We start from the raw sequence: 16,130 nt of genomic DNA, 5'->3' as shown, positions 1-16,130 counted from the left end.
ACTATTGGTCGTCCAGGAGGATTCTGTAAGTCTTTATGAATTTTAGGGAGTGTGTAAAAAGTAGGTGTTGGTGGATAGGTTATATTCAAAAAATTATATTCTTTGCTAGTTATAATCAGAGGGGTGTCCTGTCCTATTTATGTCAGATCTTGTGTGTAGCCTGACCCTGTAACCTGTTTTCCTGATTCTGCAACCTGTTTCTACTCCTTTGGCTCTGTCCTGCCTTTTCTGTCCTTAGCTGCAAGATATCACTATATCCTGTTATCTGTACTGGTACCTCCCGCTGCTATTTCAGCGTCCTGGTATGTGGCCACACAATCCTGATGGCCCAACACTCAAGAAAGTGTGGTTACCCTGCATCTGGTCCTGTGTCTCCGCTCTTGCATGGTGACTCCTGAAATTCCATCATTGGGCGCTGTGGGTCATTACAGTCGTCTGTATAGACTCCGCTCGTGACACCAAGGATCTCATATCACAGACTTTTTAGTGGCCACATTGTGGGAGTGATACTACGGCTTTTGTCCTGTCTTGTGCCAAGTGCGCTGCCAACAAGCCTTCTCGAACACGGCCGGCAGGGTTCCTTTGACCACTTCTTCGTCCCTCTATTACTCATATTGCCATGGATTTCATTGTCGATTTGCCCCCTCTAAGGAACATACTGTGATTCTGGTTGTAGTCGACCGGTTCTCGAAGATGGCTCATTTCATACCCCTGAAGAAGTTGCCTAGCGCTGCTACACCGGCGGGGTGGATGTCTTCGTTCGGGAGGTGGTTCGTGTTCATGGGTTGCCTACCGAGATCATTTTGGACAGAGAAACGCAGCGGTTTTGGCGCAAATTCACAAAGTTGTTGGGCATCACCCTTGCCTTTTCCTTGGCATACCATTCCCAGACTAATGGGTTAGTGGGAAGAGCCAATCAACACCTTGAGCAATACCTACATCTCTCTTTATCAATAACCACCAGGATAAATGGGCTGATCTTCTGCCATTCGCAGAATTCGCTAGAAATAATGCTCTCCAGGAGTCTACTAGAACATCTCCTTTTTCTGTCTATATGGTCCATTCACAGTCCCTTCCTGGAACACTATCCACCTCACCTGTTCTGATTCTGGAAGAGAGGCTTAAAATCTATGCGCTCTACTTGAGCTTCAGTTCATTCCGCGCTCGAACTGCTCTTAGATGCAAAAATGCAAATAAGTGTTGGTGTACATTCTATTTTTTTCTTGTTGCTGTAAATTCATTAATAAAAAGGATTCTTTTCAAGCTCATTGAATGTTACATATGAGCTCTGTGGATAATGGTTATTTTTTAAAGGAACAATGCTCCTGAGTGAAACGAATAGCTGTGCCTTGATGTGAGACTGTTAACAGTCTGATTAGATATTCACAAGCATGGATTAAATATTTGAAACAGAGGTGTACTTGAAATCAGTCGAGTTTACAAGCAGTTTGTGTGGATTTATTATGATAATTGTTGCTTTTATTTTTATTTCCCTAAACACAAACAATTAATGCCAGAGTGTTTTGATATTGAGTCATTTAATTGCTTCAGCAGTTGCCTAGAGTGTCTTGAAAATCTACTTGCTAAGAAAGCTTTTTTTGTATTTTTGCTTTTCCTACAATGTTCATTAGTCATGAAAACTTATGATTTTAATTGAGATGCTGTTAGTTGATCGCACCTGCTGCAATTTACATATAAATACCTTATAAAAATAAATAAACAAGGAACCACATACAAAGAATAAAATGAATAAATTGTTAAATTAATTCATTTTGGTTAGTGGAAACAAAATTAAAATTTTTTCACAAAGTCCCTTTGTGCACCTTTTGATAACCTGGCGCTGCAGTATATTTTGACTTAGTGGACACATCTGTGGGGTGGCAGCCTCAATAATTTTTTAACTTGGTGTATGGCATCTCCATGTGGCGACAAATGGACGAATCATGACAAATTTTCAGAACTTTTCCAGTTCGTTTTCATCAGTGTTGTTGGAGATGTAGACGGTAAAACATGGCACGCATAAACATGTGGAGAAAAAAAATACAAAACAATAGTGTAATATGTACACACAATTGATATATTGCTATGATAGCTTATCAACTCACAAACGGGCTGGGTAAATCAGACTCATCAAGGTGTCAGTGAAAAAAAGGTCCTTTAATTTCTTCTAAAATCACTAAAATATATAAACAGACCGGCAATAGTGCAGTGTATCCGTGGTAAGATGATTCAAGTAAGGCAAAAGGAATGCACTCACAGATCGCAGAAATATTGTTCCATGTGTAATCCGCGTTCCGTTTATATTTACACATGGAACAATATTTCTGTGATCTTGAGTGACTTTCTCCTGAGGAAGCCGGCGTACCACCGGCGAAACGCGTTGAGAGAGACAGCAGAAGCAGATAACTACACCGGAATAGAGGCTGATCCTGATCTTACCATCCTGATATCTGTTTGCACTCTATTAGTTTAGTAGTGCCTCGTCAAATTGTGAGTGCATTCATTTTGCCTTACTTGAATCATCTTACCACGGATATACTGCACTATTGCCGGTCTGTTTATATATTTTAGTGATTTTAGAAGAAATTAAAGGACCTTTTTTTCACTGACACCTTGATGAGCCTGATTTACCCAGCCCGTTTGTGAGTTGATAAGCTATCATAGCAATATATCAATTGTGTGTACATATTACACTATTGTTTTGTATTTTTTTTCTCCACATGTTTATGCGCGCCATGTTTTACCGTCTATTTGTTTAACACTTGAAGGAAGAGTGTTGCTGGCTGCTGCTTTTCATTTGGGGAGTATTACTGTTATTTATTTCACGTAGTATTCCAGTCTCTATATTTTCTACTTCTATTTTTTCTTCCTTGTTGGAGATGTATGAGGGGCCGTTAGGGACATTATTTCATTTTTTTATCTCGCATATATCATATAGTGAAACGCATATATCATATAGTGAAACACATATATCATATAGTGAAACACATATCATATACTGAAACGCATATATCGTATATACAAATTTCACTCCATCTGTTTCACTATATAATATAAGCTTTTTTTAAGTCTATATACCGTATTTGCTCGATTATAAGACGACCCCCCCCCCAAATCTGAATATTAATTTATGAAAAAAAGCCATAATATAAGACGACCCTATAGGAAAAAAGTTTTACCAGTAAATGTTAATTCATGTAAACAATTTTTTTTTTTAATAAAAGCTATAATTGAGAAAAATATTTAGTTTTTATTTCCTTTTTTTTTTTCAATCTGCCCCCTCAGTTATGCACATCTGCCCCCTGGCTTGCCACTCTGCCCCTAGAAATATCTTATACCCCCTATATGCCACTGTGCCCCATGATATGCCTTTTAACCCTCTAAATGCCACTGTGCCCCATGATATGCCATTTGACCCCCTATGTGCCACTCTGCCTCAAGAATTGCCTTATACCCCTATATGCCACTCTGGCATTTAGGGGGTTAAAAGGCATATTATGGGGCAGAGTGGCATATAGGGAGGTATAAGGCATTTCTGGAGGCAGAGTGGCATTAATGGGGTTAAAAGGCATTTCACAGAGCACTCTGCCTCCAGAAATGCCTTATGCCCCCATTTAACACTCCCTCCCCCTCCCTCCTCCAAACTTACTGGAGCTTCTGAGTCCCCGGTGCGTAGAGTACGGGGAACTCTGATCTCTGACAGCCGGGGAAGGTCTGCACAATGGACGCAGACAACCCCCGCCGCTAACCGGACCTCCTCCCGGCTGCAGCGGAAGTTGTGTACGCGAATCGCGTAGAACTCTACACGCTGCCCGAACTAAGCACCGGGGACTCAGAAGTACCGATAAGTTGGGGGGGGGGAGACAGGAGGATCCAGGTCCCCTGCATCGCTGATGGGGGATCTGGATCTTAGTCTCATAGTCAGACCTAGTTGAGGTCTGATTATAAGATGACCCCGATTACAAAACAAGGGGTATTTTTCAGAGCATTTGCCCTGGAAAAAACCTCGTCTTATAATCGAGCAAATACGGTATATACAAATTTCACTCCATCTGTTTCACTATATGATATATGAAAAATGTCAGTATATGATATATGTGTTTCACTATATGATATGAAAAATTTCAGTATATGATATAAACGTTTCATTATATGATCTATACGTTTCAGTATATTATATATGCGTTTCACTATATGATATTTGTTTCACTATATGATAAATACATTTCAGTATATGATATATGCGTTGCAGTATATGATATATGTGAGATAAATAACTGAAATAATGTCCCTAACGCCCCCTCATAGAGATGGCCCTAGTTTTCATTCATTCGTACAAATATGAAACAGGTGTGTGTGTGTGTGTGTGTATATGTATGTATATATATATATATATATATATATATATATATATATATATATATACACATATGTGTGTGTGTATATATACCGGAGGTGGTCCGAAACGTTGGCCGTGCTGATTCAAATAAACTAGTGTTAAACGCACTTTACGACAAAGACCCGTGAGTGCCCATTTTTCTTATATATATATATATGGTAATTCTTTACATTTGAGTATTTAAGGTAATGGAATATCTATAAAAGTATATAAGTTAATGAGATATATAGTAGTATAAAGGTTATGATATATATATATATATATATATATTGTGACAGAATACCCCTTCACTTTGGTACTCTGTCCGGGAATCTTTACTTACACACAGTCTTCCAGGCTGCAGAGACGGCTCAGACACGAGGAGGGTAACATAAAAGGCTGGGCCTGTTTTTATTTTTCGTCACAGGCATAACAGAAAATAAATAAATCAAAACAAAAAGCCTCGCTCTTGTGAGCACTAACTAATACAAGTTACTCCAACCTAACTGCAGTTGGACGGCTTATCCGTTCCAACAAAACAAAATAACACAATATATGCAATAATTGCAGCAGTCAGTGTTTTTGGCAGCTCTCTCTCAGGGAGCCAAATGATCTCCCTTGCACTGAGACCAGGAGGCTACTTAACTGCCTCTCCCATTAATTAGTGGAACCAGGTGAGTACTAGGAGAGTATCCGATAATCTCCGGACTGGATTCCCACCTGCTGGTCTTCGGCTGCTCATAAACTGTGGAGTGGAGCACTGGCCCGCCCTACTCTCCAAATGCTCCACCCCAGGGACCCAAAACACACAAATAACAACAGACGTTAATAAGTCCAATATTAACAGTACATCTCCCTGGGGCTAGAAAACCTATTGTGGGTAACCACCCTGCAAAATATAAGGGGATATATACACTCCCTCCATTATCATCCCCTGCTTTCTGTCACACATCCTCCCCCCCAGCTCAGACCTGATGGGGTGAGCGACCATAGACATCAGCGAGTGCATTCTTGAGAGCCCATCAGCATTTCCCTGTTTGCATCCAGCCCTGTGTTCTACTGAAAAGTGATAAGGTTGCAAACTCAGAAACCAGCGCGTTACTCTACTGTTTTTCTCTTTGTTCTGGCACATCCATGTAAGCGGTGCATGGTCAGTTACCAGTCTAAACTTTCTCCCTAGCAGGTAATATTTAAGGTGGTCTACCGCCCACTTTATAGCAAGGCATTCTTTCTCTACAATAGAGTAATTCCTTTCGTGTGGGTTAAGCTTCCTGCTTATGTACAAGATTGGGTGCTCTTCCCCTCGGCTTTCCTGAGAAAGGACTGCACCCAGTCCAACATCAGATGCATCTGTCTGCAAAATGAATTCTTTGGAGAAGTCAGGGGTTACTAACACTGGTTGGGTACAGATGATTTCCTTCAACTTTTTGAATGCTTTCTCAGTTTCTGGGGACCATTTTACCAACACCGGGGCTTTTGCTTTTGTAAGGTCTATTAACGGACTTGCAATTGTAGCAAATTCAGAGATGAACCTCCTGTAGTATCCAATTAAACCTAGGAATGTTCTCACCTGTTTCTTAGTGGCTGGTTGCGGCCAATTGCGTATGGCTTCTATTTTTGCCTGCTGAGGTTTCACTAAACCCCTTCCAATTGAATACCCTAAGTATTTGGCTTCCTCTAGGCCAATTGTACATTTACTCGGGTTAGCCGTTAACCCAGCATCTCGGATTGAATTCAACACGGCTTGCACTTTTGGAAGGTGAGATCCCCAGTCTTCACTATGTATGACTACGTCATCCAAATATGCAGCTGCATAACGCATATGTGGTTTCAATAACCTGTCCATCATCCTTTGAAAGGTGGCAGGGGCTCCATGTAACCCAAAAGGTAAAACCTTATATTGAAAAACACCATCGGGGTAGAAAAAGCAGTTTTTTCTTTCGCTCTCTCGGTTAGCGGAACCTGCCAGTATCCCTTGGTTAAATCAAGTGTAGTAAGGTAACGGGCTTTCCCCAGTCTTTCTACTAGCTCATCAACTCTGGGCATGGGATATGAATCAAATTTTGAGATGGCATTCAATTTACGGTAATCATTACAAAATCTTATTGTACCATCCGGTTTTGGTACAAGTACAATAGGGCTACTCCAATCACTGCATGACTCTTCAATTACCCCAAGGTGTAGCATTTTTTTAACTTCTGCCCTAACTGCTTCCCTGCGAGCTTCAGGTATTCTATAAGGTTTGAGGTAGATCCTTTTACCTGGTTCTGTTATAATATCATGTTTTATAACATTTGTTCTGCCTGGGTTTGGAGAAAACACATCTTTATTTAATCTAATAAATTCCTTCACCTCACGTGTCTGGTGTACTGACAGGGTTACTGGTATGTTAACCTCTGGTTCCACATTATCCTTTAGGGGAAAGGTAGTGGCTTCCACTGCAACTAAGACTTCCCTGTCCTTCCATGGCTTAAGCAGATTTACGTGATATATTTGTTCAGGCCTTCTTCTGCCTGGCTGTCTCACCCTGTAGTTTACTTCTCCTACCCTTTCAATAATTTCATATGGTCCATGCCAGGTTGCTAGGAATTTATTTTCTACGGTGGGGACCAGGACTAGGACTCTATCACCAGGCTGAAACACCCGAACCCTGGCGTTCCTGTTATAACTATTCTTCTGATCCTGTTGGGCCTTTTCCATATGCTCTCGTACTATGGGCATAATAGCCTCCATACGTTTCTGCATTTGGCTTATGTGGGAAATGACGCTACGATATGCAGTACCTTCTTGTTCCCAAGTTTCCTTAGCTATGTCAAGTAGCCCCCGGGGATGCCTACCATACAATAATTCAAATGGTGAAAAACCCGTAGAGGCTTGGGGCACTTCCCTAATGGCAAACATTAAATAGGGTAACAGAAAATCCCAATTTTTCCCGTCTTTATCAATTACTCTCCTTAGCATTGCCTTTAAGGTTTTGTTAAACCGCTCTACAAGGCCATCTGTTTGTGGGTGATACACAGATGTTTTCAGGTGCTTTATGTTAAGGAGCTTGCATAACTCTTTAGTGACATTATACATGAATGGTGTTCCCTGGTCTGTCAAAATTTCTTTTGGGATCCCAACCCTGCTAAACATCATCCACAACTCTTTGGCAATAGACTTTGCAGAGGTTGTACGCATAGGTATCGCCTCGGGATATCGGGTGGCGTAATCCAATATTACTAATATACATTGGTGTCCTCTCGCAGATTTCACCAACGGGCCAACAAAATCCATTGCAATACGTTCAAATGGGGTTTCAATGATGGGCAAGGGCACCAATGGACTACGGAATGCTTTAAATGGGGCGGTGCGCTGACAATCAGGACAGGATGCACAGTAATTTGTTATGTCTGCAATCACCCCTGGCCAATAAAATCTTCTGAGTATCCTTTCTCTTGTTTTGTCCACTCCTAGATGACCCCCTAAGACATGGCTATGTGCAAGATTTAACACTGTGCGCCTATAACTTTGTGGCACCAACAACTGTTTTGTTGCCTCTTTTTTACCAATTCTATATATTAAGTCATTATCAACTTCAAAATACGGATAGGTAAGTGGTTTTCCTGGGTCAGTAGGCGATCCGTTGCTTACTGCAATAGTGCTTCTAGCCACTGATAAAGTAGGATCTGCCCACTGTGCACTATGGAAGTTACCTGGGCTAACTTCTAAATCAATTAACCCCATGTCTTGTTCCGGACTATTCAAGGTGTCAGTTTGTTCTGGATTGTCGCCAACTAGTGTTTTAATAGGACATAACAACTTAGCTTCAGGCTTCTCATCATTATTCAGCTCGTCTACCAACATCTCTGCAAAAGGAAAATCATCCGACAACCTAGATGCATTATTCTCAGAGGAATCCCATAACCCTAAAAAATGTGGGAAATCTCTACCGATTATCATGTCGTGTGCTAATTTTGGTACCAGGCCAACTTGACAGTTTACTGTGCCACAATGTGTCTCAACTCGTACTATAGTAGTAGGATAATTGTGTATGTCCCCATGTATGCATGCGATATCTACCTTATTACAATTATCAATACAAATGTCGGGAACCAAAGACTTGTCAAGCAGAGTCACCATACTTCCAGAGTCCAGTAAGGCCTGTACTGTTTTCCCTTCCACAGTCACCGAACACCATGGATGATTTTTTACAGAACCACTTTTGTTTGCAGAACACACGGATCGTGAATATAATGAATAACCATCCCTATTATTACCCAAGTTACACTCCATTGGTTCAATATTATCAGGGCAGTCTTTTGCTATATGTCCAAATGCCCGACATTTAAAACATTTTATCATTCTAGTGTCCCTTGTAGGTTCTTCCTGCATGAAAAAACCTCTCTCTCTTGGCGTTATGTCCCTGGAATTATAAGAGCCTACTTGCTCTTCAAAAGTTCCCCTTTTCCCAGGAGCAGTCTTACCATATTTGCTGGGGCTTTTTAGGTTTCGAGGTCGCTCCGTTGCAGGATGTTGGATTACTTCTTCGGCTGCAATGTACCGCTCTACTAAAGCAACCAACTGGTCAGCTGTCTGGGGTTCGCGCTGACTGACCCACCGGCGGAGAGTAACTGGTAAACCTCTCAAAAATCGGTCCATCACTAGTTGCTCCACTATGTAGCTTGATGAGTTAACCTCCGGCTGTAACCACTTCCTGGCGAGATGTATCAAGTCAAACATCTGTGACCGAACGGCTTTTCCTGGGCTGTACATCCAGGCGTGAAATCTCTGTGCGCGGATAGCGGCTGTGACTCCCAAACGTGCCAGGATCTCCAATTTTAGCTTGTTATAATCCCTTGCTTGGTCTGGTTCCAGATCGTAGTATGCTTTTTGGGGTTCTCCACTTAGAAACGGTGCTATTAAGCTTGCCCATTCAGCCACAGGCCAGCCTTCTCTTTCCGCTGTTCGCTCAAATGCCATAAGGTAGGCCTCAACATCATCTGTAGGCACCATCTTTTGCAGATAGTTACTTGCTCTGATTACCTTGGGACCTTGCAGTCCTTCTGCGGTGTCCCTGGTAAGCCTTTCAGATAGGACCTGGATCTCTTGCTGCATGGCACGAGTGGCATTTTGCTGCTCCTCTCTGAGCATTTGATGAGCTTCAGCTTGAGCTAATGCGGCTTGCCTGATCATAGCTTCTGTGTTTTCTTTTTGGGCTAGCACCAGTTGCTGTAGTGCAGCGATTTTCTCTTGCTGTATAGTATTAGTCTCAGCTGCCCTTTTGTTAGTTTCTTGCTGCACTGTGGTGCACTGGATAAGTGCTTTAATGACATCCTCCATTTTCTTTAGTCTCTTTTACACCTTACCGACTTGTTCGTGTGTTGCCCGCATTCTCCACCATATGTGACAGAATACCCCTTCACTTTGGTACTCTGTCCGGGAATCTTTACTTACACACAGTCTTCCAGGCTGCAGAGACGGCTCAGACACGAGGAGGGTAACATAAAAGGCTGGGCCTGTTTTTATTTTTCGTCACAGGCATAACAGAAAATAAATAAATCAAAACAAAAAGCCTCGCTCTTGTGAGCACTAACTAATACAAGTTACTCCAACCTAACTGCAGTTGGACGGCTTATCCGTTCCAACAAAACAAAATAACACAATATATGCAATAATTGCAGCAGTCAGTGTTTTTGGCAGCTCTCTCTCAGAGAGCCAAATGATCTCCCTTGCACTGAGACCAGGAGGCTACTTAACTGCCTCTCCCATTAATTAGTGGAACCAGGTGAGTACTAGGAGAGTATCCGATAATCTCCGGACTGGATTCCCACCTGCTGGTCTTCGGCTGCTCATAAACTGTGGAGTGGAGCACTGGCCCGCCCTACTCTCCAAATGCTCCACCCCAGGGACCCAAAACACACAAATAACAACAGACGTTAATAAGTCCAATATTAACAGTACATCTCCCTGGGGCTAGAAAACCTATTGTGGGTAACCACCCTGCAAAATATAAGGGGATATATACACTCCCTCCATTATCATCCCCTGCTTTCTGTCACAATATATATATCTACTTTTATCAGTTTTTAGACCTGCTAAGTAACAGACGATGGTTATTATGTCCTGATATGTAAAATCATAAAACCACACATTAACACACACGCTAAAACCACTCATACAGATACCCTCATACTCATACTGTACCACTCATACAGATAGCCCTTTTTCTCCCTGTTTCCCTCCCTCTGTGGCAGCCCTCATTCACTCATCTCTCTACCTCCTTAATCTCCACGCAAGCTTTCAAGGCAAAGCTCGGCTCGCCCAAAACACCGGCTCTGGTCTGGCAAAGCCAAGCCAACAGGACCAGCACTTTCATCACCAAAACAACTTCCACTAATAACCACGACGTCTGCGGGGTAAATTTATTCATTTATTAAAGTGGGGTTGGGGTGAGGATAAGGATTAACACAGGAAAGGAGGGTATCCAAATAGTCTGTCATACTTCATGTCAAGCTCCCGCTGAAGCACAAAATTGAAGACGCCAAAATGCGTGCGCTTGGCAGCCTCTTCCCTCTCCTGCTGGGCCCGTCTCTTCAGGGCTTGTATCTTCTCAGCCTTCTCAGCATCTGGACTCAGGACTGGTGCCCTGGGCTTCTCCACCGGCAGGACTCGCTGCTCCGCCGGCCACTTCACGTCATCCCAGATGGTGTTTGGACATTGTGGAGCGACAGATTTAAGTTTAGGGGCAGCGAGCGGCCTAGCGGGTGCCAAAGATTGGGAGGTCTGGTTGGTAAGCTGTGCCCAGCGGGTAGTATAGTTGTATGGCGTCCATAATTGTCCTTTGCAGGGTGCGGGATTTAGCTGGTGCCTCCTCCTGGTCAACAGGGTGAAGCTTGTGTTGGGCCGACGCACTCCTTATGGTCTCCACTCCCAGCAGTTGGTTCTCATGAAGTGGAGTGCTGATGTGAGTTTTGGTGACAATATTAGGGGGTCGGGCCCTGGCCATGATGTTCGTGGTTGTCTTCTTCCCTGATGGGCGACACCGAGCGCAGCCCGGATTCGCTGCTTGGCAGATGTTGGATGCCGTGTTGGTCTTGGCGATTTTTTTTTTTGGCTGGATTGACTCTGGCCATGATGTTTGTGGCTGTCTTCTTCCCTGATGGGCGACACCGAGCGCAGCCTGGACTCGCTGCTTGGCAGATGTTGGGTGCGGTGTTGGTCTTGGCGATTTTGTTTGCCGGATTGACCCTGGTCATGGTGGTTATATAAGTCGCCTTTGTCTTCAGAGATCGGAAGACACTTTTCTGCCGTGACCTGATGTAGGCCTTTTTGGGGGAACAGCCGGGTTTGCTGGATCCCTGCATTTTGAGTCAGTGGCAGAACTTGCTGCCGGTCGATGGGTGAGTGGATTTACTCGTCAAATCACTGAGAGCGAGATCTGAAAGGAAAGAGGAAAAGATTTAATGGAATGAAAAATACAAAATAAAATAATATATGATATAAAGTCATAAAATGTCATAGAAAATAATATAATGTAATAAAAAGTCATATAATATTTAATATAATGTATCATTTTGCATATTAAATTACATTATATTTATTACATTACAATGTAACCCAATTTTATATTTAATGTACTATTATTATATAATGCTATATATTATATAATGTAACAGAATCAAATATAAAACAATATAATGTAACCTAAAATAATATAATGTAATAAATAATATATAATAAAATATATAATATAAAGTGACATAAATAAATATAATGAAATATAATATATATATATATATATATATATAACATAATGTTACATAATGTCAAATTATATATAATATGATGTAATATAAGAGAATGTATTATTTTACATGTTAAATTACATTGATATTTATTACATTACAATGTAACACAATTTAACAGATAATGTACTATAATATAATGCAACATATCATATAATGTAACATAGAATATTAGAATGTCGTAAGCGCTAAGTAAATTGTTGGTGCTACATAAATAAAAGATAATAATAGTATTATATAATACTTCCCAATAAGACCCAGTAAACTTACAATCATCAACTCCCAATACTGAGTGAGGCATCTTACTGCAAGTAACCGCATCAACAGCTTCAGTGCATTATGACATCAGGAAGGCTGCTAGGCAGGTAAGCAGATGTGGGCGTGGCCTAGCAGGCAGCAGGACTGGCAAGAAGCAATATTTCCCCCCAATTCAGTCAGGGATAACTCCTCAGATGTTCCGCCATCTGCAGCACCGCGGAATATGTTGGCGCTATTTCCATCATTTCTCCATCAATAATAAAAATGTCTCATCTTCCCAATAACAGCAGCAGACACAGTCAGAGATACTCTGTGGGTAAATAAAGGGTTAATGCCCTACTCCCAGTGACCCGGAGGTGGTAAAGGGTTAATGCCCTGCTCCCTGTGACTCCATGGTGGTAAAGGGTTAATGCCCTATTCTCCATGCCCCAAGAGGTGGTGAAAGGGTCAATGTCCTGCCCCTCATGCCCCAGGAGGTGGTGAAAGGGTTTATCCCCTGCTCCATGTGTTCCAAGAGATGGTGAAAAGGTTAATGCCACCAATGCCCCAAGAGGTGGTTAAAGGGTTAATGCCCTGCTCCCTGTGCCCTAGGAGTTGGTGAAAGGGTTAATGCCCTGCTCCCTGTGCCCCAAGAGGTGGTGAAAGGGTTCATGTCCTTCCCCATATGCCTCAGAAGGGGCTGGAAGGGTTAATGCTCTACCCCTCATGCCCCAGGAGGTGATGAAAGGGTTAATGCCGCGCTTCCTATGTCCCCTTCAAGGGCAAATGGGTAATTTCTAACCATAGCGACTCCTGATTGGTGCTTTTAAAATCCATATATTATAATATTTAAATGTTAAAGCTAGCACCCTGTACAGTACAGAGCGCCGGCAGGCCTTCGTGGGTGTGGCTGAGAGGTCAGGAATGGGTGTGGAAATGGGCGGGGTGTTAGGGGGCGTGGTAAGGAGAGCTGTAATTGGCTGTGGGGGCTGTCTGCCATTCTGGTATATGGTAAACGGATTTATTAGTATATAAGGTAATGGGATATATATATATTAGCATTTAAGATAATGTGATATATACTAATATAGAAGGTAATAGGATATATATTTATATATATATATATATATATATATATATATAATTTAACTTAACATATATATATATATATATTTAAGTTAAGTTAATATATAAGGTGTGTATATATATATATATATATATATATATATACACAAACCAAAGGGAGCGGCTGCACACTCAGAAATACTGTTAGTATAAACAGGCTTTTATTTGCCCAGGTGCTCCAAAAATAGCCAGATATATGTAACCAAAGAAAAATGGGCACTCATGGGTCTTTGTCGTAAAGTGCGTTTAACACTAGTTTATTTGAATCAGCACGGCCAACGTTTCGGACCACCTGCGGTCCTTTCTATATATACCTGTTTCATATTTGTACGAATCAATGAAAACTAGGACCATCTCCAACAACACTGATGAAAACGAACTGGAAAAGTTCTGAAAATTCGTCATGATTCATCCATTTGTCGCCACATGGATGGAAACTCGGTTTCCCCAACCAAGATGGCAGCCGTGGGACACTCCACAAATAAAATGGAGAACTGAATGAGCTTGGGAGGGAGGGGAGAGACCTCCTGGCAGGGAAAAGCCCCTTAGAGACAGAAAATGTACAGAAAAACAGTGATTTGTCCTCTGTGGGGAGCAGCGAAGAAGGAGGGGTTGTTAGGGTGTATTATCGCCTCATCTGTTTCCTGATAGGTGTACATGTTTACTGTTCTTGTTTCTTTGCTGCTGTTTGGTGACAGTAAAGAGAGATATGCAAATGTGAGCCTCCTGTTTTGCCTTAAAATTTTATTTTTCCGCCGGGGGAACAAAACAGGTTGGCTGCTGCCTGCCATGGCAAATCCCTTTCTTTAATTTTTCGCATATTTTTAATCTATTATATAGTTTGTGTTTCTCTTTTGCACATCTGAAAAGTATTGTGCACAGTAGCTGTGAGAATCTGCACAGGCATTTGATCTGCATTGTGCTTCTGTGCTTAGTGATGAGGCAGCAGGGACCTAATTACGGTCACGGTGTGTACAGGCGTGGTGAGCGTGAGGACTGAAGTAGCCCATCTGTTTAGCAACCTTTTTTGACGTGTGCTTGCATAACATCAATATGGTTTGGGCTACGATTTCCTATTTTGTTAAAATGTATATGATATGGTCCCATGGTTCAGCTTTACATTGTTTGCTTGTTTCAGATGCTTACTGGGGGTAAATTATGGCTCACACCATTTATGACTAGATAGCTGCATATGCATTTTAGATAGGTCTTGGAGCTTGATGCCTGGTTTATAATATTGCTTTATCAGAGCATTCAATGTCATATTAAATGAAATGACACAATGTTACATAGTCTGTCACTCTAAGGAATGGCAGGTTAGATGGGGAAATTCCTAACCTTTATTTTATGTTTAGGTTTAGTCTTAGTTTCTGGAATAGAAGTCCAAAAGCAGTATAGTTAAACTTTTAAATGTCATGTTTTTTTAAGCGCTGTTGTATGATATGTTGAAAATGAAATACTTTTTTTACCTAAGTTTCGTCTACCCTGAGAAATGATTTATCTTGTGTTAAACCCTTCCAAAAATGATCAATTTCTCTTTCATTGTCATAGTAAGACATTGTCTTTCACGTATGAGGGCATCCCAGTCAAATACCCATTTTATGTGATGGTTTGTTTTATAAAAGCATCTTGTAAATTAAGCTGAAAAATTGGAGATCTAGACAGGTAACAACAATTAAAAAAATCCAGTAAAACGTAGAAACGGAAATTTTTACTTACCGTAAATTCCTTTTTCCTTAATACAGTGGCAGTAAGAGTGGGTATGTCCTTTTCTTAGGGACAAGTAGAATCTAAAGAGATGAAGTGGACCAGAGCTGACCGTAGGAAAATCAGTAAGTAACAAGACACACACACAGAAAAAGCTTGCCAAAAAATAAATTTATTCCACCACAACTGGGGAGGGAAACCTGTACTGCCACTGTGTTAAGGAAAAAGGAATTTACGGTAAGTAAAAATTTCCATTTTTCCTGGCATACAGTGGCAGTATGAGTGGGATGTAGCAAGATCCCAGGAAATTGGGAGGGAAAAACACATTAGGAGACCACCGCTTGGAGCACCTTACCCCCAAAATCCGCCGCAGAGGAGGAGAAGATGTCTAGCCGATAATGTTGAATGAAGGTGGAGAACGAGGACCAGGTAGCAGCCTTACAAATGTCTTCAGGTGAAGCCGCAGCCTTTTCTGCCCAGGAGGCTGCCATGGCCCTTGTGGAATGGGCCCTGATGGGCCATTGCAGAGTGAGGTCATTGGACTGGTAGGCCATACGGATGGTGTCGAGAAGCCATCTGGAAATGGAAGATTTTGAAGCCGCTCTCCCGGCTGAACGCCCGAAAAAATTTACAAACAGATGGTCTGAAGTACGGATGGAGGAAGTACGTGCAATATAAATCTCCAAAGCCCTTTTGACGTCTAATGTGTGCCATGCAGATTCCTCTGGAGAGGAAGGACACGGAAAAAAGGATGGAAGAACTAAGGGCTGATTGACACTCGACTTGGAGATGACCTTAGGGAGAAATGAGGGTTTGACATATAGAACAACTTTATCCCTGTGAAATCCGGAGAGGAGGACAGAGCCTGGATTTCTCCTACTCTCCTGGCTGAGGTC

Source organism: Sceloporus occidentalis, unplaced genomic scaffold (assembly GCF_023333645.1).
Source record: "Sceloporus occidentalis isolate IW3139 unplaced genomic scaffold, rSceOcc1.0.p SCAF_75, whole genome shotgun sequence".
NCBI lineage: Eukaryota > Metazoa > Chordata > Lepidosauria > Squamata > Phrynosomatidae > Sceloporus > Sceloporus occidentalis.
The sequence above is the reverse complement of the archived record's forward strand: the minus strand, read 5'-3'. Positions refer to the sequence as shown.